Below are 22,196 nucleotides of genomic sequence, written 5' to 3' on the forward strand. Positions count from 1 at the left end.
AAAGCTTCTAATGGTCAAAACTAAGGCAATTCAAATTGGCCCTATGTGTTAAAAAAGATATAGCCATTCTAGGAAATTTAGGAAAAATTTGTGTTTACAGATCTGAACAAAGATTAGTCCATCATGAGCAAAATGTAATAGAGCACTTTTCAATAGCTGAATGCAGTACTTTGTAAGAATGCAGTACTGAATGCAGTACTTTGTACTTTGTACAAACAGATGTCTATGAAGTTGGCCTGGGTGCAGTCACAGGAAATTAATTGGGAAGAATATCCGGTAGCATACCTCAGCTGGAAACTAACTCCTGCAGAGAGGAACTATTGAACAGTGGAAAAGGGTGTGTCTGGCCATAAAGTGGTCACTAGTGTCATTGAGGTATTATTTTCTGGACAGACGGTCTTTCTCCACTACAGTGGATGACTCAGAACAAAGAGAACAATGCAAGGGTTGCAAGATGTTTTCTGGGTCTACAAGGCTTTGCATTGCCTAGCAAGGGTATGCTGATGTACCGCCAATGTACCATATATTGGTAAAAAATGCTCCTTCCCAAGGGTCTGAGCAAAGGAAGAGGGTATGTGGGGCACTGCCTGGCAGTATTTTGGATGGGCCATATGTGTAATCTAATTTTCTCACCTAAAAGTTTCATTATGGGCTCAGAGGCATTGTAAAACTTTGGGTAGGCTAAAGCCCTATTCCTAGATGCACATGTTACCTGGTAGCCAAACCTCATTAATGAGACTTAAAGCGGAGTTCCGCCAAATTTTTTTCTTAAAAGTCAGCAGCTACAAATACTTCAGCGGCTGACCTTTAAAATACGGAAACTTACCTGTCCAAGGCACCCGTGATGTCGGCACCCGGAGCCGATCTGTTCCTCAGCTCCTGGGTGGAGGCACCGGCATCTTCGGTAAGGGAATCAGGAAGTGAAGCCTTGCGGCTTCTCAGCCTGGTTTCCTTACTGCGCATGCGCTAGTCACGCTGTGCTATCCCACGGGTCCCTGCTGTCTTCTAGGACCTGTGTGTCTTCCAGAAAGCAGCGAGGGGACAGAGAAGGTGCCGGATATGGCATAGATATTTGTGGATACTGTGGCTATCTATGCCCAGGAGTGGAAGCAAATACGTGGATTATACAGGTATCTGCTCACCCTCCAACCTGTCTGTTCTGGGGAATCCACTAGAAGGCCCCATGTTAGTCAGGGACTGACCTCAGTTTCGTTTATGGCTCTGACAAGCAGATGTTCTGATTATATCATGCTGTGGACTTGCTGTACAAAGCCTCTATGCAATAAAATTGCATTTGCTTGCTGCCTTGCTAAATAAAAGTGCAGAAAAAAAAACCTGCTTGGATTATTCCTGGGTGTCTCTTTCTCATACATAGTTTACTGCTGAGAATACCAGTTGAGCCTGTCCCCCTTACAATGTCTACTTAATAAATGGCACATTCTGTGTTTTTATGATTGAGATCTTTTCGTATTTGCATCGCATCCTCACTCTGCTGGCAAAGACAGTTTTCCAGCAGCTGCTTTCAATTTCCCACGATCAAAACTGCATTATGCAATACCCCAACACCTCCCGCCAGCCCCATTCTTTTTCTTTTTCCCCATGAGCAATAGTGATGTCATCATCAGTCGGCCCTGGGAACTTGTATTGTTTCACTAACAAATAGAGAAATCCCCACTCAAGCATTGAAAATGAGGGCAGACAAGCTGAAAAACATACAAGTGCAAGAGGCTGGAGGAGGCTTGAGTTGTCTGGTTAATTCACCGCTTATCTGGGAGAGAAGCTACAGGGCAGTTGAAATAATAGATAGAAGAATTCAGTTAGGCATGTGGATTAACTCATTTTAGATGGACAGACCATAATATCTTGGCAAGCGATCCCTATGGTCTTTCCTAATGTTAGTTCTGCAAGAGAGAGAGAGACTTCAACTTTTCTTTTTTCGACACACAAAAAATAAATACACATATTTATGTAGCGCTTACCCCCGGAGGAGTCACTTGGTTTAACGGGTTCCCGGTTCTTTACCACCACTATGTGAACAGCTTCATCCCCTCTGAAACACTTGGTTGTGTAATGGGTTCCTGCAAATTCATATTTTAGCAAAAGTATCAGTATCCTACACGCAACTATGTTAAGGAGTCAGAATGAAATAAATCCTTGCGAGCAGCTATGGTGAATGTGTAAAAAATATCCAAAATATTCAGTGAATATATTTGGTGAATCACTTGCACACCACACACTCTCATATACCTGTGCTATATACAACTATAAAGATAAATACGTGCCATGCTTCACCACCAACATAAAATACATTAATCCACACATATGCGATTATAACAAAGAACCACAAAAAAAAAAAAAATCCCTTTACACTGCACACCATAATAGTGAATATTCAGTAAATATGCGCAAGCCCATATGTAAAGTCCATGCATCTGTTGAAAATATGAATAGAAAAATATATATGCAAAAAAATATAAAAAATTGTATGCACAATATACAGTATATCTAAGTGACTTCTTAACGGCTCCCACAAGCAGTGCTCCCAAACAAATCCCTCCACTGGATGTACTCTCACCTTAGGGGTATGACCATACTTTTACATATGATCTATGCAGGTGTTTCATCAGAGTCGGCAACCCATCAGAAATTTTAAAGGAAGTGACATTCCGTCACCGCCATCTTGCTACACCCAGCACTCGCCACAACAAACATACAGTGAGAAGGTGTGAAGCGGACATCTTGTTACACCCAATGGAGTTATACATTTCACTGGTATTTTTAATGGTGAACTCAGCTTATATATTCAAATACAGTATTTACAATTCCGGAATGTCACTTCTGTTACAATTTCTGATGGGTCACTGATTCTGATGAAACACCACCCAATCATTATTCCCTTGAGGAAGCCACAGGACCTCATGGCGTAACGAGTAGGGAAGTGGCTTGATGACATCACATAGCTCTCTGGCGAATACTGTGTGGTAATTATACCAGCAAAATGACTGTTTACTGGCGATCCTGTATGGTTCATCTACATTGCATGCGAGTTATAGTTTGGTGCGCTGGTGGCACCCTAAATAAGTGAGTGTACATCTGTGCGTTTACTTTTTAGGTTAAATACATTTATTATAAGGATAAAGCACTGTTTGGTGGTTTTTCCTTTTATGTACAATTGAATGGAGACTCCCAGGTATGATGTAGGGGAACCAGAAGCTTTTGAGTGAAACCTTATTATCTGAAATGTGCATAGTTCTCTGAGAGGCACACAAGCTGAAATTTCGTCAGATTCAGCAACCCGTCAGTAAGTGGAATATATCATGATATCGGCCCCATTTTTTTGTAGTCTATTCATTCCTTTCTGAGGTGCCATTATCAATCATATACTTAACCCTTGCAATTATGTACAGCTAATCAAATTTTTCATTTCTATGTTACATATCAGTGTGTGTAATTTAAGGGAAAAAAACGAACAAAACCCATATTATCATAACTATTACGAGATATACCCCTATTTTTCACCACCTCATACAATCAAAAAAATCTATAAAATCTATAAATGAAATATATGACTTTAACCATTTTATAAACGCTATGTGTACTAGTTAAAACATATCACTAAAATAAAATGTCACTTACATAAAAAGCCTACAATGTAATAATATACTATTATAATAAGATATATTGCAATAGCCTATGTATATTGTCACAGGTTAGAAGTAAATAGCAATCCACAAACACATACTGTATAAGCTGGGGCAAGCAACTTTTCGCTCACAGTAAACTGAATGAGGTAATTACTAGGTTATAGCGGCTCATTCTAAATCACTGAACCACTAACCCAAGATAACCCAATAAAAAACATTATCAGCAATGAACAGTATCAACAAGGATGAATAATTCCACAGTAGTCCCTCTGCAATCAATTGTCAGTAAATATCTCAGAGTGCTCTCTATATACTGTTTGTAAACCTACATATACCCTTAGAGTTAGAAGCCAGTACCTCTAGCTATGAGCAAATCAGTTTTGGGTCCCTGTGAAGCAGTTGGTAAGTATGACTCCCGACTCTCAACCTTCAGCCGGTAATCGGTGGGGCCCAGTCTTTAAGTTGGTGCACATCAGTACAGGCCTTTTAAAACTCGGCATGCAGTGAAGCTACTGGATAGATCAGGGGTGCTCAACTGTTTGAAGAGCAAGGGCTACTTAAGTGATTTGGTAACCTGTAGTGGGCCAGTGAATTTTGGAGTTTTGCCAGTCCCCCCAAACAGAAACTGTAAACAAGCCCTTACTGTCTTGAGCCCCCCCTATAAGGCTGCTTTCACACTTATGTTCTGCCCACACATTGCGGGTGTGGTGCACTTTCAGAAAGCACACTAAACCCGCAGGATATAATAGAAGTCTATGGTTCAGTGCAGCTAACCCACAGGAAAACTGCAGGTGCACTGTGCTGCACCTGCAGATCAGTGTGAAAGCAGGCTAATAACCAGTTTTTTTTTATAAGTGCTAATATGCCCATTGCAAAAGTGTAGTGTATTAACACACTGACCTTTTCCTCTTCCAGCTTTTGCTGGCATTGATTTCCAGGTTGCTAGAAAGGTCCCAGGTGAAGTACACTTGGTATACCTCCACCTGGGACAGGAGCTCGGGCTACAGAGTTATCAGCTTATGCAGCTCCAGCTCCCTACGCAGCTTCATGCACTCTGATGCTCTGGCATGGCGGGTTGGCAGCAAGTCGATCGCAATCTGGGCTTGCCGATCCGCCATTCCAGAGGATGGACGTGCGCTTCCCTGGTTTGGGGTTGCGAGCTATCCTCTGGCCGGACTCCCGTGGGCAACAGGTTGAGCACTCCTGAGGTAGATGGTCAGTCTCTCTCTTTTTTTATCTGCTAGCAGCGGTAGAATCAGACACAGCAAGTGGCCGCTCACCAGTCCCAGTAACACAACAAACCTTGATCTGGATATTCAGCTGTCGGCAATCCTTCTGTTTCTGTACTCAGGGTGACTTCAGTTTTCAGTACACTGATCTGTCTTTGGCCTCAGATTATAGCTGACAAATGCACACACAGGAACAGAGGTGCCACAGATTCGGTCCCCCCCAACTAACGTCTCCTTGTTTTTCCTATTTGTTAGCTCCCTCTGATGGCTGGAGGTGGAACTATTTTGGCAAGGCAGTTTGGTGAGAGCACACACAGCAGCTGCAACACAATGGGGGTTATTTACTAAAGGAAAATCCACTTTGCACTGCAAGTGAACTTGAAATTAAAGTCGCTCTAGATCCGAGGGGGACATATAAGGAAAATAACAAACAGCATTTTAGCTTGCACATGATTGGATGATAACATCAGCAGAGCTTCTACTCATTTCAGATCTACCCCTTAGATTTAGAGCGACTGCACTTGAAAGTGCACTTTCAGTGCAATGTGGATTTGTCTTTCATAAATAACCCCCAGTGTCCTTAATTGCTCCTTCTGCTTAGCCAGGTGCCTGGCTATATTTAATATGAATAGCATTAATTCAGAAATAAGACAACTTTTTTGGGGCCTTAAGCCCCCAATGAGAAAATAGTATGAAAAATACTGCTTTTGAACTGATCGTACGATAATCTGATCGTTAGTACACAACTTTCCAGAGCCAATTACGAAAGTTTAACTGAAATTATTAAAGGGACAAACACAAAATATATTCTTGTAAGATACCAGGGTGTACGATTTTAATTTAATCAATGCATTTTTCATCCAAAAATACGATACATTACATCTCTTCCAAAGTTGTATTCTGTCATACAAGAATTTTCATAATCTGAGTAACCCCTTCATTTTTGATATGAGACTAGCATGCAAAAAAAAGAAAAAGGACAATCATTCATCTGATATTCTCATCCTGTGTACAACCCTTTAAAGCCTTTATCCTGGGAAAGTAAATATTTTCCCTTGCAGTGGAGCTGCCCCCACATGGCAAGGGTTGAATACTCATTTAAAGGGATTGTAAAGTGAATTTTTTTATTTTTTAAAAATAACAAACATGTTATACTTACCTTCTCTGTGCAGCTGGTTTTGCACAGAGTGGCCCCGAACCTGCTCTTCTGGGGTCCCTCGGCGGCTGTCTCTGCTTCCTCCTGCAGGTGCTTCTCATGTTCATGCGAGCTCCCTCGCATGGTGAGAAGCATCTGCGGGCGCGCTCCCGTGATACAGCCGGTCCCCCCCCGATGCTCCGCGTCAGTGGATGTGATTGACAGCAGCGCGAGCCAATGGCTGCGCTGCTTTCAATCCATCCACTCCAGCCAATCAGCGGCCAGGCTGAAAGGTGGAAAGGACGTCGGGGGATGAGCGCGGGACTTTCAAGGGGTGAGGTAAGTAAAACGGGGGGGCTGGGGGCGCAGGCACTGTCAGATATTTTTTCACCTTAATGCATAGAATGCATTAAGGTGAAAAAACATTTACCTTTACAACCCCTTTAAGTCTAGAGAAACAGGAAAAACATCAATGCTCCACTCCCTTTGCACCCGGTGCTCCCCTATGCCCTGCACCGTTGTTCAGCTTACTCATATTTAGTGTAGGTCTATGGGCTCTGTATTGGAATTGATGAAACTAGAGGGCAGTGCCGAGATAAGGTCATTCAGCGCCCAGGACAAAGTTGCCAAGCTTTTCCGCCGCCCTTCCCGTTCATGATGTGCAAGCTTAGGCGATCCACTTAGGGGCCTCGCAACCCGCACCTCCTTCCGGCTCTATCCTCACTGCTGGAAGTGCTACGAGAGTAGTAATTCTGCTGTCACTACTCCTGTAAGCCTTGTAACAGAAGGAACAGAAGGAAATAAGCACAGGATGCCCTTATCCCTGCAATAAACCATTGCGCCCCGGGGCAGCCGTCCCTTCTGTCCACCACTTGTCCCAGCCCTGCTAGAGGGTATCTGATGGACAGTGCATTATGAGAAGAGGCTGCAGCATGGAAGAAACCTGCTACAGCATGGAATTGATTTCAAGTCCCCTAGACATAAATGAGCAATTAACCCTTGCAATGTGCATGCAGCCTCACTGCAAGGGAGGTCTTTTACTTTCCCAAGAATTCAGCTTTCAGCAATATTTGCAGTAATGTATGAAATCAGAAGAAATAGAAGAAAAGAGTCATTACTTTGCAACAATGTTATCAACTAAGGGCTAAACAGTGCCTGATAGGGTTGGTTTTGCCATTGTGGGCAGCAGAGATAAAGGGGTAGATTTACTAAAGGAAAACAAACTGTGCATTTTGAAAAGTGCAGTTGCACTCTGCAAGTGCATTTGCTCCTGAGCTTAGTAAATGAGGTAAAGATTTACTTTCCAAAGAATATCCAATACATGCAAGGAGAGAAAAAAAAACAGCATTTTTGCTTGCACATGATTGGATGATGGAAATCAGCTGAGCCTCAGCTCATTTACTAAGCTTTGGAGAAACTGCACTTTGCAGAATGCACAGTCTATTTTCCCTTAGTAAATCAACCCCAAAGTGTTGGTCTTTCAATGTACAGTTATCAACTACACATTGTCCCCATTATTACTCATCTTAAATATGAGTGCTGTATCAAAAGTAATGCAAAAAGTTAGCATAACATGTTTATTAACTCACAATAAGCTCGCCACAAAGGAAGGGTGCAGGCAGTCTGATATTGACAGAAGGCTGTAGAATGTTTATGGGGATGACAACATTGACAAAAGCAATGTCTTGTCATTGGTGACTCTTGTCATCTCCGTACACATTCTGTGGATGTTGGACAGCCTGTAAACTTCCTTCATCAGGAACTCAATGATAGTTCTGCTTGGAATCCATTATTTACCTGCAATGAAAAATAAGAAGAGTTACTATAGAGGAAGAGTTACTCTACCAACATGTAAAATTTGAACGACCTACAGTATGTAAGTTAATAAAAAAGTTATTACTTTCGGTACAGTCCTCGTATTTTTAATTTACACAGTGGCACGGTCATAAACCAGGTTACAACCAAGAAAATTCACTGTATATATATATATATATATATATATATATATATATATATATATATATGACATGATGCTGACAGAGGGAAGTTGCTTTGGGCACCAAAGGTTCTGCTTATACAGGCTCCAGAAATTCATTTGACACACCTGTTCTTCTGCCAAGTAGTTCCTCATTTTTATGTTCAGATATATTTCTTCCTGTCAACAAAGGTTATTTAAAATAGACCCGAAAACTTTTAAGCGTACCTAGGCCTGTTAAGGTTGTCACTTTAACCCATTAAAAATTAACGCATTTGAATTACACATGTCGATAATAAATGCAGAGAAGGCACTGGGTGAATCGAATCCCCTCATTATTCATTCCCAGAACCTGTATAATGCATATGTGTCCAATTTTGAAAGGATAAGGTGGCAACCCCAGTGGCACACCATGCATCAAATGACGCAATGCCTTGTGAGAAAATGATTCCAAGGTCTCATTCATCAACACTGCTGCAAAAGTTATAAATGTTTTTGATATTTCAAGAAGACATTTAAAATGTTGTTCGGTTTGTTACATTACTTACTGCTGGCTGCTGCCCTCATTTATTTTTGAAACATCTGTCTCCAGATGCTTGTGACAATACTGTATGCTGTGGAAATTGTTATGCCAAAGGACACTGGAGGGCAAGGAAGAGAGCAACTTGATTCAAAGAATGCAAGATCATGCCATTGGTCCAATCTGCAACGCATGGGGTAATTTTTTATACTGGCCCACCATCTCGGTGTGGCATGACAGCCAGAAAAAAATAGCTATCATATCAAGTCTTCTGTAGTGGAAGCTGTAGGTCCAGCAGATTTTGATTATATTGGAAAAAATTGCAGAGTTGGCTTGTCTCATCCTGATGGCTCCCAAAATCAATTTGTTGGTGGCTTGTGGCCAAGTAGCACAATAAATTGCATGCAGACAAACCTTCGCTAATACACGGGTTATATAAGCAGCGCTACCTCCGCAGGGGTTCTCCTCCAAACAGCGCAGATGCCACCAGTCACCCAAGCAAGGGTCTATGCATTTGGGCTCCAATAACTCAGTTTCGGGGTTGTCTTCTCAAGATTTATTGCTGAAGAAAACTAATAGGATTAAGAATTAGGGCATGGATACTCCAAAATAGTTAGCAATTGGCTGCAAGCGATAATCTTCTACTTAAGCAATTATGAATATTGGACAATCTAAGGCCTCACAGCTGGGGACCATAAAACAAGTCTCTTTGGAATCTGGTTACCCTGCACCATTGCACAGCTATTGAAAGCCAGTGAAATTTCAGGAACACTGCACAGTACAGGAGAGTACTGTTCTCTAAGCTTCCAGTCCAGGACACTGTTGAGGAAATTACCAGTATCTGGGACCCTGAGAGCTGTCTCAATGGAAGTAACCTCTAGCACTTCCGGGTCATTACTCACAAGTCCCTAGGACAGCTACCAACTTTAAGATTCCTCTGGACATGGTTCAGTGAGTGAGACATCTCTTCCCTAGATCTGACCCCTTTGGTGAAGTCCTGCACTCAGTTCCAGGTCACTTTCTGGTCCCACCTCTGCCAACCCCGTGGTACTCATGCAGAGATATCACGCCAATGAGGAGGCCATCTCCTGGTACATCCTTCCTGGTACCGGCCAATCCGGTCGCTTTTCCTCTCGGCCAATCAGGTCTTAAGGCCCGCTTCCTGATTGGCTGGGATGAGAAGCAGGAAGACAATAGCGAATATTAATTCACTATTGTCACTATAGTGCTCTGTGCCCTGAGCCCACCCTTTTTGAAGCCAATTAGAGCCTCAGGTTCTAATCATGTGCTTAAAAAAAAAACATTCAAATCCAATGCGTACAGTGCCCTGCATGTAGATTAGGGGCCAGGTGCATGGATTAGGAGGACAGGGCCCCTGCACCCCTAATGGAGCAGCTGCCACTAACTGAGACCTCACAGAACAGCAACTCAGTCCACAGGTTGCCTCTGGGGGCAATAGCCCCCTGAGGCTTGGAACTCTCCTTGCTATGAAAAACCCTATAAAAAAACCTCTCTCCAGGGCTCCAAACGATTTAACACCTCCCCAGGCATTGGCTAGGCCATGATCAATATTCAGGCTGGTTATTTGAATTCTCCTTCTCTAAGCTTTAGAAATGTCTTATAGAGGCATCGGGAAGCAGTCAAACTCACAGCCTGTGAAATTCTGAACAGACCTAACAAAACACTGCTCCCTTAATTGCAGAGCCAAAACCTAAATGTATCCAGCATCTTGCACTAGTTGGGTACTACATATAATAGAAAAAAGCAAAGGCACTCTCTGCTGTAAGAATACACTGATCAGCAGCTGCAGCATATTTGCTGCTGATCATCAAAAATGTTCCAACATTCCAATCGACAGAGCAGTTCTGATCCTCCTCTTCTCAGGTCCTCCGCCAACACTCCTGCCTCCTCCTTCCTACTGAGTGCCCCATAGCAAGCCACTTGCTATGGGAGTACTTGTGCATGCTTGCTCCTGAGCCCTGCTCTGTATGTCTATTAGACCCACATCGCACATCGCTGGATCAAGATCAGGCTCAGGTAAGTATTGGGGGGGGGGGGTGGGGGGTGGACTGCATACTGAAGGTTTTTTACCTTCAGCCTTTAGAACAACTTTAAAGTTATCAGAACAAAATCTTAATCATCATGCTGTACTAAGCATTTTACAGTGCCTCTAATTACCTTCATCACTGTTCTAATGACTGTTCCTGTTCTCTGAATGTCCTAGTGCTTCCAGCTATAGCAAAGCATTTGGCATGTCATCTACCTCTAAAGACTGAAGCAGCCAATTTCCAAGCCCTAGCACTGTCACATGGAGAGAAGGCATGCTATTCAATGTGATTGCCAAGAACTTGGTGGGACATTGATAGTAGACGAGTAGCAGTAAAGTTGGCCATTAGGGATGAGCTTCGTGTTCGAGTCGACCATACGTTCGACTCGAACATCGGCTGTTCGCCCGTTCGGCGAATTCCGAACGTTATGGGCCGTTCGCGCCAAATTCATGTGGCGCTCATGGCCCACAATGCACTGCGATGGCGCAGTGCATTGCTGGCTCATGATTGGCCAAGCATGCACTGTGACCCCGCATGCTTGGCCAATCACAGCGCCGGCAGTGAGGAGAGCCATGATTGGCCACAGGCAGGATGCCTGTGGCCAATCATAGCTCAGGCTGTGTAGTACACGCCCCACACTATATAAGGCCGCCAGCGCGGCGGCCTTGTGTAGTGTGTTGGCGTCTGAAGCAGTTAGTGGGTGTTCTGTGTACCTTCAACACAGTATACACCGATTTTTCGATCTTGCTCTTCTGTAGTGGTTGTTGTCTGCGTGCCCTGACCGCAGTATACACCGCTATATTCACCTCACCTATATAGCTAGCGATATATCTTTTATAATAGAGCTGGCAGTCAGTGTTAGGAGCTTGTGCGTGCTGTCTGCGTGCTCTATACCCAGTACACACCGCTATATCCACCTACATAGCTCTTCTCTATTTGAGCCATCTGCCATCTGCAGGAGTTATTGGAAGTTGTGTGTGCCTCCAGCACAGCACAGTATACATCTGTATTTACCCTTTATTGCTGGTGTTCTATAATAAAGGCATCTGCAGGAGTTAGTGGGTGTTGTGTGCCTCCAGCACAATATACACCTGTATCTACCCTTTATTGCTGTTCTCTAATAGAGCCATCTGCAGGGCTTAGTGGGTGTTGTGTGCCTCCAGTACAGTATACCCCTTTATCTACCCTTTATTGCTGGTGTTCTATAATAAAGGCATCTGCAGGAGTTAGTGGGTGTTGTGTGCCTCCAGCACATTATACACTACCCAATTGCTGTTTTACCCAACTCCCTTCAGGCCATTACCATGTCTGAAAGGCCAGCAAGGAGAGGCAGACAGGTGCGAGCCGATAAAAGAGGGCAAGCAGGCTATGTGCCTAGAGACAACAGTGCTGGTCGTGGACGCGGTGCATCGTCATCAGCACGTGGCCATGGGACACGCTTGTCCTTCTTTTCGGCAGCTGGACATGTTGAGCCGCAACATGCCAACGACTTGGTAGAGTGGATGACTAAGCCCTCTTCATCCTCCTCATCCTTTCTCACCCAGTCTCAGGGTACTAGCAAAGCAGCTGCCAATGCATCGTCTTCCCTCGTCTCAATGTCATCATCATTGACTCCTTCCCTAGACCCACCACGTCCTCCTGAGGAGTCTCCTGAACTCTTTGAGCACAGTGTTGGGTACATGCTCCAGGAGGATGCCCAGTGTTTTGTAGGCTCTGATGATGACACTCAGCTAGAGGAAGGCAGTAGTGTGAATGCAGAGAGAGGGGATGTTCAAGAAGGACAGCAATCTGACAGTCATGTTCCACAAGCTGCAGCATATTGCCAGGTTTGCTACAGCGATGAAGAGGGAGGGGATGATGAGGGCCCTGACTCCACGTGGGTGCCTGGTAGGAGAGAGGAGGAGGAGGAGGAGGCACATGTCCAAAGAGGCAGGATGCCCTCCGGGGGCCAGCTTAGGGGCAGCACACCGACTGAATCACACCGCAGAGCTCCGCCTGTGCAGGGCGCTGCCTCTGCGGGTTATTCTAAAAGTTCTTTGGTGTGGGCCTTTTTTGAGACGAGTGCATCAGATCGCACCGCTGCTATTTGCAACATATGTCTCAAGCGTATCTCGCGTGGCCAAAACATCAGCCGCTTGGGCACCACATGCTTGACCAGACATATGTTGACCTGCCATGCAGCTCATTGGCAAGCGTACCTCAAAGACCCACACCAAAGAACAAAGCGGACCTCTCCTTGCTCCTCATCAGCTGGCATCTCCAACCCCATTAGACCTTCAGTCCTCTCTGAAACCTGCTCTGAGAGGAATGAAGGTGTAGAATTAGGTGTGTCACAGCCAAGTGCTTCCGGGCACTCTGCTAGCAGTACACCCACGTCCGATTATAGCAGGCAAATGTCCCTGCCCCAGCTGCTGGACCGGCGAAAGAAGTTCACTCCCAGCCATCCACATGCCCAGCGGTTGAATGCTAGCTTGGCTAAATTGCTAGCAATTCAACTGCTGCCTTTTCAGTTGGTAGACTCGGCCCCCTTCCGTGAGTTTGTACAATGTGCGGTTCCTCAGTGGCAGGTCCCCAAACGCCACTTTTTTTCAAGGAAGGCGATTCTGGCTCTCTACCGGCATGTGGAAGGCAATGTCCTTGCCTCGCTGGACAGGGCGGTCAGCGGTAAGGTGCATATTACCGCTGACTCATGGTTCAGCAGGCATGGACAGGGACATTACCTGTCTTTCACGGCCCATATGGTCACTCTTCTGGCAACTGGGAAGGATGCAGGGCAAGGTGCAGTAGTGTTGGAGGTTGTTCCGCCACCACGCCTCCAAAATGCTACTATTGGTTGTGACACGCCTCTCTCCTCCACCCCCTCCTCTTCTTCTTCCTCCATGGCCTCTTCCAGTGCTCTGTCCTCAGAACCAATGGTGCTTCGTAGGCGTTCCAGGGGCTACGCAAGTACGCAGGCAAAACAATGCCATGCCGTGCTTGCACTGGTTTGTTTGGGGGACAGGAGCCACACTGGGGTGGATGTTTTGTCAGCTCTGCAGGGGCAGGCCGAGAGGTGGTTGACGCCACGCCAGCTTAAGCCAGGAATGGTGGTTTGCGACAATGGCACCAACCTCCTCTCCGCCCTCCGACAGGGACAACTGACCCATGTGCCCTGTGTAGCTCACGTCCTTAACCTGGTGGTGCAGTGGTTCTTGGGCAGGTACCCGGGCTTACAGGATGTCCTGAAGCAGGCCAGGAAAGTCTGTGTGCATTTCCGCCGATCATTTAATGCCTGTGCTCGGCTGGCTGAGCTCCAAAAGGAGTTGAACCTGCCCAAGAACCGCCTTATATGTGACATGCCCACCAGGTGGAACTCAACGTTGGCCATGCTGCAGCGGCTGCACACGCAGCAGAGGGCCATCAATGAGTACCTGTGTGACTACGGCACCAGGACAGGGTCAGGGGAGCTCGGTTTTTTCTCACCACGCCAGTGGGGCATGATTAGGGATGCATGCACTGTCCTGTCACCATTTGAGGAGGCCACAAGGATGGTGAGCAGTGACAGTGCATGCATCAGTGACACTGTACCTCTTGTCCACCTCTTGGAGCATACGCTGCGTGAAATAATGGACAGGGCACTTGAGGCAGAACAGAGGCAGGAAGAGGAGGACTTCCTTGCCTCTCAAGGCCCCCTTTAGCCAGACAGTGTTCCTTCTGTGCCACCCATCACACAGGAAGAGGATGAGGAGGAGGAAGAGGAGGAGGAGGATGATTGTGTCAGCATGGAGGTGGAGGCTGGCACTCAGCATCAGCAGCAGAGCAGCAGTCTTGTAGGGATGATTTACAGTCCCAAGAAACCCGTGGACTTGTACGTGGCTGGGAGGAGGTAGCTGCGGATCATGTTGTCCTTAGTGACCCAGAGGACTCCGGACCGAATGCCTCAGCTAACCTATGCTGCATGGCCTCCCTGATCCTGCAAAGCCTGCGGAAGGATCCTCGTATTCTTCGGATCAAGGAGAGGGACCATTACTGGCTGGCCACTCTCCTTGATCCACGGTACAAGGGTAAGGTTGCCGACCTTATCTTGCCATCGCAGAGGGAGCTCAGATGAGACATCTCCGGGAGGCCTTGCAGAAAGGTCTGTGCAACGCGTTCCCAGAGACTGGGAGGTTACAAACTCCTGGTCCTGGACAACGTGTTGCTGAGGCATCTGTCAGAAGGAGTGGTGGAGAAGGTGGCTGTCTGACTGATGCTTTCAGACAATTTTTTAGTCCGCAGCCCCAAGGTATGATCGGTTCCAGCAACCATCGCCAGCGTCTGATTTACATGGTGCAGGAATACCTAGGGGCAAGGTCAGACTTGGACACCTTTCCCACCGAAAATCCTCTGGCTTACTGGGTCTTGAGGATGGATCACTGGCCAGAGCTTGCACAGTATGCAATTGAGCTACTGGCCTGTCCTGCATCCAGCGTTCTTTCGGAACGCACCTTCAGTGCTGCTGGTGGCTTTGTTACCGATCACAGGGTGCGCCTGTCTACCGAATCAGTTGATCGACGGACCTTCATCAAGATGAATCAGTCTTGGATAACCCACAGCTACCAAGCACCTGAAGCTGATGTAACCGAATAATTTTTTTGCAAATATCACATCCCTTCAAGACTGCCTATGCTGATGCTGAGTGACTGTCATGTTATGTTGATTGTCTATCCTCTTCCTCCTCCGCTGATATGTTGGAAGAACATTTCTGGTTCTGGGTGATGCCATCAGCCCAATTTTTCTGCTCCTGTTTAACAGGGGCGTTTAATTACAATTTTTGATGCAATGCTTTGCAGCAGGGCTAATTCCTGCAATAAAACTAGAGTATATGGGAGAGGTTGCAGTGTCGTGTCACCAGCACCAGTGCCTAAGGCCCAATTTTTCTGCCCCTGTTTAACAGGGGTGTTTAATTACAATTTTTGATGCAATGCTTTGCAGCAGGGCTAATTCCTGCAATAAAACTAGAGTATATGGGAGAGGTTGCAGTGTCGTGGCACCAGCACCAGTGCCTAAGGCCCAATTTTTCTGCCCCTGTTTAACAGGGGCGTTTAAGTACAATTTTTGATGCAATGCTTTGCAGCAGGGCTAATTCCTGCAATAAAACTAGAGTATATGGGAGAGGTTGCAGTGTGGTGGCACCAGCACCAGTGCCTAAGGCCCAATTTTTCTGCCCCTGTTTAACAGGGGCGTTTAAGTACAATTTTTGATGCAATGCTTTGCAGCAGGGCTAATTCCTGCAATAAAACTAGAGTATATGGGAGAGGTTGCAGTGTGGTGGCACCAGCACCAGGGCCTAAGGCCCAATTTTTCTGCCCCTGTTTAACAGGGGCATTTAATTACAATTTTTGATATAATATTTCACAGGAGGGCCCGTTCCTGTGCCCACCCAGAGTAACTGTGAGGACTTATAGTGTTGTGGCACCAGCACCACAACCACCAAAGGTCAATTTTTCTACCACTGTTCAACAATGGCATGTAATTACAATTCTTGATATAATCGTTCACAGCAGGGCGCTCCAGCGCCCACCAAGAGTCACTTTGAGGGCTTACAATGTTTTGGCAAAACCAACACATTGTTCTACCATTTCTGCAGAGCATATAGGGCAGGCCCCTTCTTTCAAACATCCAACTTACAAACATCTCCTACTTGCAAACGGAAGGAGACAACAGCAAGTGAGATGAAAAAAGATGGACGACAAAACAAATTATACAGGGGTGATAACCCTTCCCTATGTTTTCAAAAAAGCTTAAAAATATTTTTTTTGACTGGAGCTACACTTTAAAAATGTACCAGTTGAAAATTACAAACAGATTCAACTTAACACAACAAACCTACACAGTCCCTGTCTTGTTTGCACCGCCTGTATACTGCTGTTCTGAGTATATAGGGCCTGGGGGCCACACGCATTTCCTTTTTTTAATATGGGTACGGGGTTCCCCTTAATATGCGTACGAGACCCAAAGGGGCTGGTAATGGGCAGGGAGGGCTACCCATGCCATTTTTCTCAATGATTTTCAACCATATTGCAGGAACCAGATATAACATTAAAACCGCAAGCAGTTTTAAATGATGTTATTTCCGTTTAATGTCATTTTGTGCAGGGACTGTTCTAAACACGGGGGACACGTGGCACTTCACAGGCATACTACAGACAACCCCCCAGGCACAATATTTAAAGGAATATTTCACTTTTTTTTTCACGTTAATCGTCATTAAAATCAGTGTTCCAGCCAAAACGGCCATTTTTAAAAACCTTTTAGGCATTGACCCATGTCCCCTGGGGCAGGAACCAGGTCCACAAAACCCTTTTTAGGACAGTATCTTGCATATTAGCCGTTAAAATTAGCACTTTTAATTTCGAACGTTCGAGTCCCATAGACTTCAATGGGGTTCTAAAGTTCATACGAATTTGGGGTCCGTTCGAAAGTTCTGGTGCGAACCGAACCGGGGGGTGTTTGGCTCATCCCTATTGGCCATAGATAAGTAGAATTTTAAACTAAAGATCTTAGGAATAGAATATTCTAAGCCCCTGTACACACGGTCGGAGATTTCCACAACCAAATCCGTTGGATTTTGCCCGTCTTATTTTATCCGTTGGATCTTGTCCGAAACTGTTGCATACACGCGGTCAGACAAAGTTGGCGAAAAAATCCAATCTTTCAGAACGTGATGACGTAATTTCGTTACGATGGGACTACATTCAGGCTAGTAGCCAATAGCTTTGATGTAGGAATTTGATCTGAGCATGCGTGGCACTTGGTCAAATCAAAATTCTCTACACATGATCGGAGTATGTCCGATTGGCCCAGTTGGTCGGGAAATATTTCCAACATGATGGAAAATTGGGTCCGACGGATATTCCGACGGAATCAGTCCGATGCATACCACACACAGTCGGATTATCCGACGACACGGTCCGATAGGACACATACCGACGGATTCTCCAACCGTGTGTACAAGGGCTAAGAGAGTTTGTTTTTATAATCACTATTGGGTCAAATCAGCGTTCACTTTTGACGACAGTGACAAACAAATTTGAAGTAGCAGGATGAAACATTTTTCCTCAAACGAATTTCTAACAGTGTATGTGGTTTTATTCAGTAAAATTCATTCATTCCAACATTAAATGTTAAAAGCAAATAAAATATTTTGAACGACATTTGTTCTGAGAATAATCTGAGAATGTTTGTACAAATTTGCCTAAAGCAGCCAATAGATTAGTCTTTTTTTTTGTTCAACCAGTGAGTTAGATGAAAAAAAATTACTCTATTCCCCATACACACATACTCAATGTGGTTGGGGGAATTCTCCCCTACTGAGTTATTGTATTCTGACAGTGGGGAGTAGGGATGAGCTTCGAGTTCGAGTCGAACTCATGTTCTACTCGAACATTGCCTGTTCGCCTGTTCAGCGAACAGTGAACAATTTGGGCTGTTCGCAGCAAATTCGAAAAGCCGGAACACCCTATACAAGTCTATGGGAGAAATCTAAAGTGCTAATTTTAAAGGGTAATATGCAGGTTACTGTCCTAAAAAGTGTTTGGGGACCCGGGTCCTGCCCCAGGGGACATGGATCAATGCAAAAAAAAAGTTTTAAAAACTGACGTTTTTTCAGGAGCAGTGATTTTAATAATGATTAAAGTGAAACAATAAAAGTGTAATATTCCTTTAAATTTCGTAGCTGGGGGGTATCTATAGTATGTCTGTGAAGGGGCGCATGTTTCTGGTGCTTAGAACTGTCCCTGCACAAAGTGTCATTTGTGCAGGAAAAAAAGTCTTTTAAAATCACTTGCGGCTATTGTCGGGTCCCGTAATACAGAGAACACTCAATGAGTGTTCTCTGCATTAGCCGACAATTCATTCATTCATTGATAAAAAAAAATAAAAAAAAAAAGCGTGGTGGTTCCCCTAAATTCAATTACCAGGCCCTTCAGGTCTGACATGGATATTAAGGGGAACCCCATGTCAAATTTAAAAAAAAAATTGACGTGGGGGTCCCCCTAAATATCCATAACCAGACCCTTCAGGTCTGATATGGATATTAAGGGGAACCCCGCATCAAATTTAAAAAAAAATTGGCGTGGGGGTCCCCCTAAAAATCCATATCAGACCCTTTATCCGAGCACGCAACCTGGCAGGCCGCAGGAAAAGAGGGGGGGACGAGAGAGCGGCCCCCCCTCCCTCCTGAACCATACCAGGCCACATACCCTCAACATTGGGAGGATGCTTTGGGGGTCTGTGACCCCTCAAAGCACCTTGTCCCCATGTTGATGAGGACAAGGGCCTCATCCTCACAACCCTGGCCGTTGGTTGTGAGGGTCTGCGGGCGGGGGGCTTATCAGAATCTGGAAGCCCCCTTTAACAAGGGGACCCCCAGATCCCGCCCCCCCCCCCTGTTTGAAATGGTAAGGGGGTACAAAAGTACCCCTACCATTTCACAAAGAAAGTGTCAAAATGGTTAAATAAGACAAACACACTTTTGAAAAATTCCTTTATTAAAAATAAAAAAAATAAAAAAGATTCCAGCGGTGCTAATCCACTCTTGCTATCCAGCGACGGGTCTCCGGGGTCCAGCGATGGATGATCATATCCATCGACGGGGGATCTCTCAGTCCAGCGCTGTCCATACATCCTTCTTCTGTCTCCACTCCGGAGACACTGCAGAGATCCCAGCGCTGACGTTTCTTATATTAGGAGGGCGGGGCCATCCGTCACCTGACCCCGCCCCTCTGACGCTGGAGAGGGAAGCCAGGGGTTCCCCAGTGACGTGTGGGTGACCCCGCCCCCTCTGATGTAACGGAAACCTGCGTTACATCAGAGGGGGCGGGGTCACCCACACGTCACTGGGGAACCCCTGGCTTCCCTCTCCAGTGTCAGAGGGGCGGGGTCAGGTGACGGGTGGCCCCGCCCTCCTAATATAAGAAACGTCAGCGCTGGGATCTCTGCAGTCTCCGGAGTGGAGACAGAAGAAGGATGTATGGACAGCGCTGGACTGAGAGATCCCCCGTCGCTGGATATGATCATCCATCGCTGGACCCCGGAGACCCGTCGCTGGATAGCAAGAGTGGATTAGCACCGCTGGAATCTTTTTTTTTTTTTTTTTTTTTTTTAATAAAGGAATTTTTCAAAAGTGTGTTTGTCTTATTTAACCATTTTGACACTTTCTTTGTGAAATGGTAGGGGTACGTACCCCCTTACCATTTCAAATGGGGGGGGCTGGGATCTGGGGGTCCCCTTGTTAAAGGGGGCTTCCAGATTCTGATAAGCCCCCCGCCCGCAGACCCTCACAACCAACGGCCAGGGTTGTGAGGATGAGGCCCTTGTCCTCATCAACATGAGGACAAGGTGCTTTGAGGGGTCACAGACCCCCAAAGCATCCTCCCAATGTTGAGGGTATGTGGCCTGGTACGGTTCAGGAGGGAGGGGGGGCCGCTCTCTCGTCCCCCCCTCTTTTCCTGCGGCATGCCAGGTTGCGTGCTCGGATAAAGGGTCTGATATGGATTTTTAGGGGGACCCCCACGTCATTTTTTTTTAAATTTGATGCGGGGTTCCCCTTAATATCCATATCAGACCTGAAGGGTCTGGTTATGGATATTTAGGGGGACCCCCACGTCAATTTTTTTTTTTTTTTTGACACGGGGTTCCCCTTAATATCCATGTCAGACCTGAAGGGCCTGGTAATTGAATTTAGGGGAACCCCCACGCTTTTTTTTTTTTTTATATTTTTTTTTATCAATGAATGAATGAATTGTCGGCTAATGCAGAGAACACTCATTGAGTGTTCTCTGTATTACGGGACCCGACAATAGCCGCAAGTGATTTTAAAAGACTTTTTTTCCTGCACAAATGACACTTTGTGCAGGGACAGTTCTAAGCACCAGAAACATGCGCCCCTTCACAGGCATACTATAGATACCCCCCAGCTACGAAATTTAAAGGAATATTACACTTTTATTGTTTCACTTTAATCATTATTAAAATCACTGCTCCTGAAAAAACGGCAGTTTTTAAAACTTTTTTTTGCATTGATCCATGTCCCCTGGGGCAGGACCCGGGTCCCCAAACACTTTTTAGGACAGTAACCTGCATATTACCCTTTAAAATTAGCACTTTAGATTGTGAACGTTCGAGTCCCATAGACTTTAATAGGGTTCTAAAGTTCACACGAAGTTTAGGTTCTGGTGCGAACCGAACAGGGGGGTGTTTGGCTCATCCCTAGTGGGGAGACTTCCCCGCCATTACAATACACTGATCAGCACTGTTGGCTACAGCTAGTGGAACTGATCAAGCAGTGAAAATCCAACAGGGCAGTTGTGTAGAAGTTGATCAATAGATGGACTTCTGTACAACCTCTCTACCCATACACAAATCCAAATTTGGCCAGTGCCTGTTGAACCTGCAGAATTTCTATCAATGTATGGCTGATCTAAAGTGATTCTAAAGTCATTTTAACTTAATGTATTCTATGAGTTAAGGTAAAACAAATTCTGGGTACAGCCCATCCCCCAGCCCCACTATATACTCACCTAAACCCAATCTCAATCCGGCGATGTGCATGTGAGCAGTGGCTCTTCCAGGTCTCTCTCCTCATTTGGCACAAAAAGAGCCATTAAGCTGCTGTTAATCACAACCAGTGAGACAATAAGGAGAGAGCAGGGCTGAGCTGCACTCTGCATGTGATTGGACAATAACCACTCGCAAGAGCGCTGCTCTGCCCTCATAGGAAGAGGCTTGCCATTGGGGGCAGTTGGCAAGAGGGGGGGGCCAGAACCACTGGTGGCGGACCCAAAAAGAAGAGGACCGGAGCTTCTCTGCACAAAACAATAGTTAATATGTTTGTTATTTTATTTTTAAATAACTTTAATCAAGTAATTAAAGAATCACTTTAAGACTTTTCCCAAGAAATTTCATTGGACATTCTATCCATCAATGGCCAACTTAAAGGTAAGCCTAGGACTGAAGGAATGGTTTTATTCTGGCAGCTTTATTTTCAGGCACACTCACATTTTGACCCCCCCCCCCCCCCGACTGTTCATAGCAAACCTCACAGTGTCTGAGAATGCCTTATGCTGCATACACACGATCGGAATTATGGTCGAAAAAAGCTCTGATGGTTTTCCCGCTCAAGCTGTCTTGCCTACACACGGTCACACCAAATTCTGACTGTCAAGAACGCAGTGATGTACAACACTAGGATGAGCCGAGAAAAAAATCAAGTTCAACGCTTCTGAACATGTGTCGAATTGTTTCCAAACATGCATAGGAATTTTGCAAGTCGGAATTGCTACAGACAATCAGAATTTCCGTCGGTAATTTGGCCAACTAAATTCTGATGGAGCCTACACACGGTTGCATTTTCCGATGAAAAGCTCTTATCGGTCTTTTGCTGGCCGAAATTCCGATTGTGTGTACGAGGCATTAGGCCTATTGCAATAACAGCAATGTCCCTGGTGAGCAGTAGAGTTGCTGATGCTTATTGCTGACCTATTCCTTTAAATATCACTTGCGATTGGTCACATTTGCCGAACCTGTCTATGTTTTGCATTCAAATACATTCATCAATGCATATGTACAATCTTTTGGAGTAACTAATATAGATGCTTGTTTCGGTTAAATATTCACCATTTGAT

Source organism: Lithobates pipiens, unplaced genomic scaffold (genome assembly GCF_037356315.1).
Source record: "Lithobates pipiens isolate NorthernLeopardFrog02 unplaced genomic scaffold, aLitPip1_a1.2 Scaffold_8, whole genome shotgun sequence".
Classification (NCBI taxonomy): domain Eukaryota; kingdom Metazoa; phylum Chordata; class Amphibia; order Anura; family Ranidae; genus Lithobates; species Lithobates pipiens.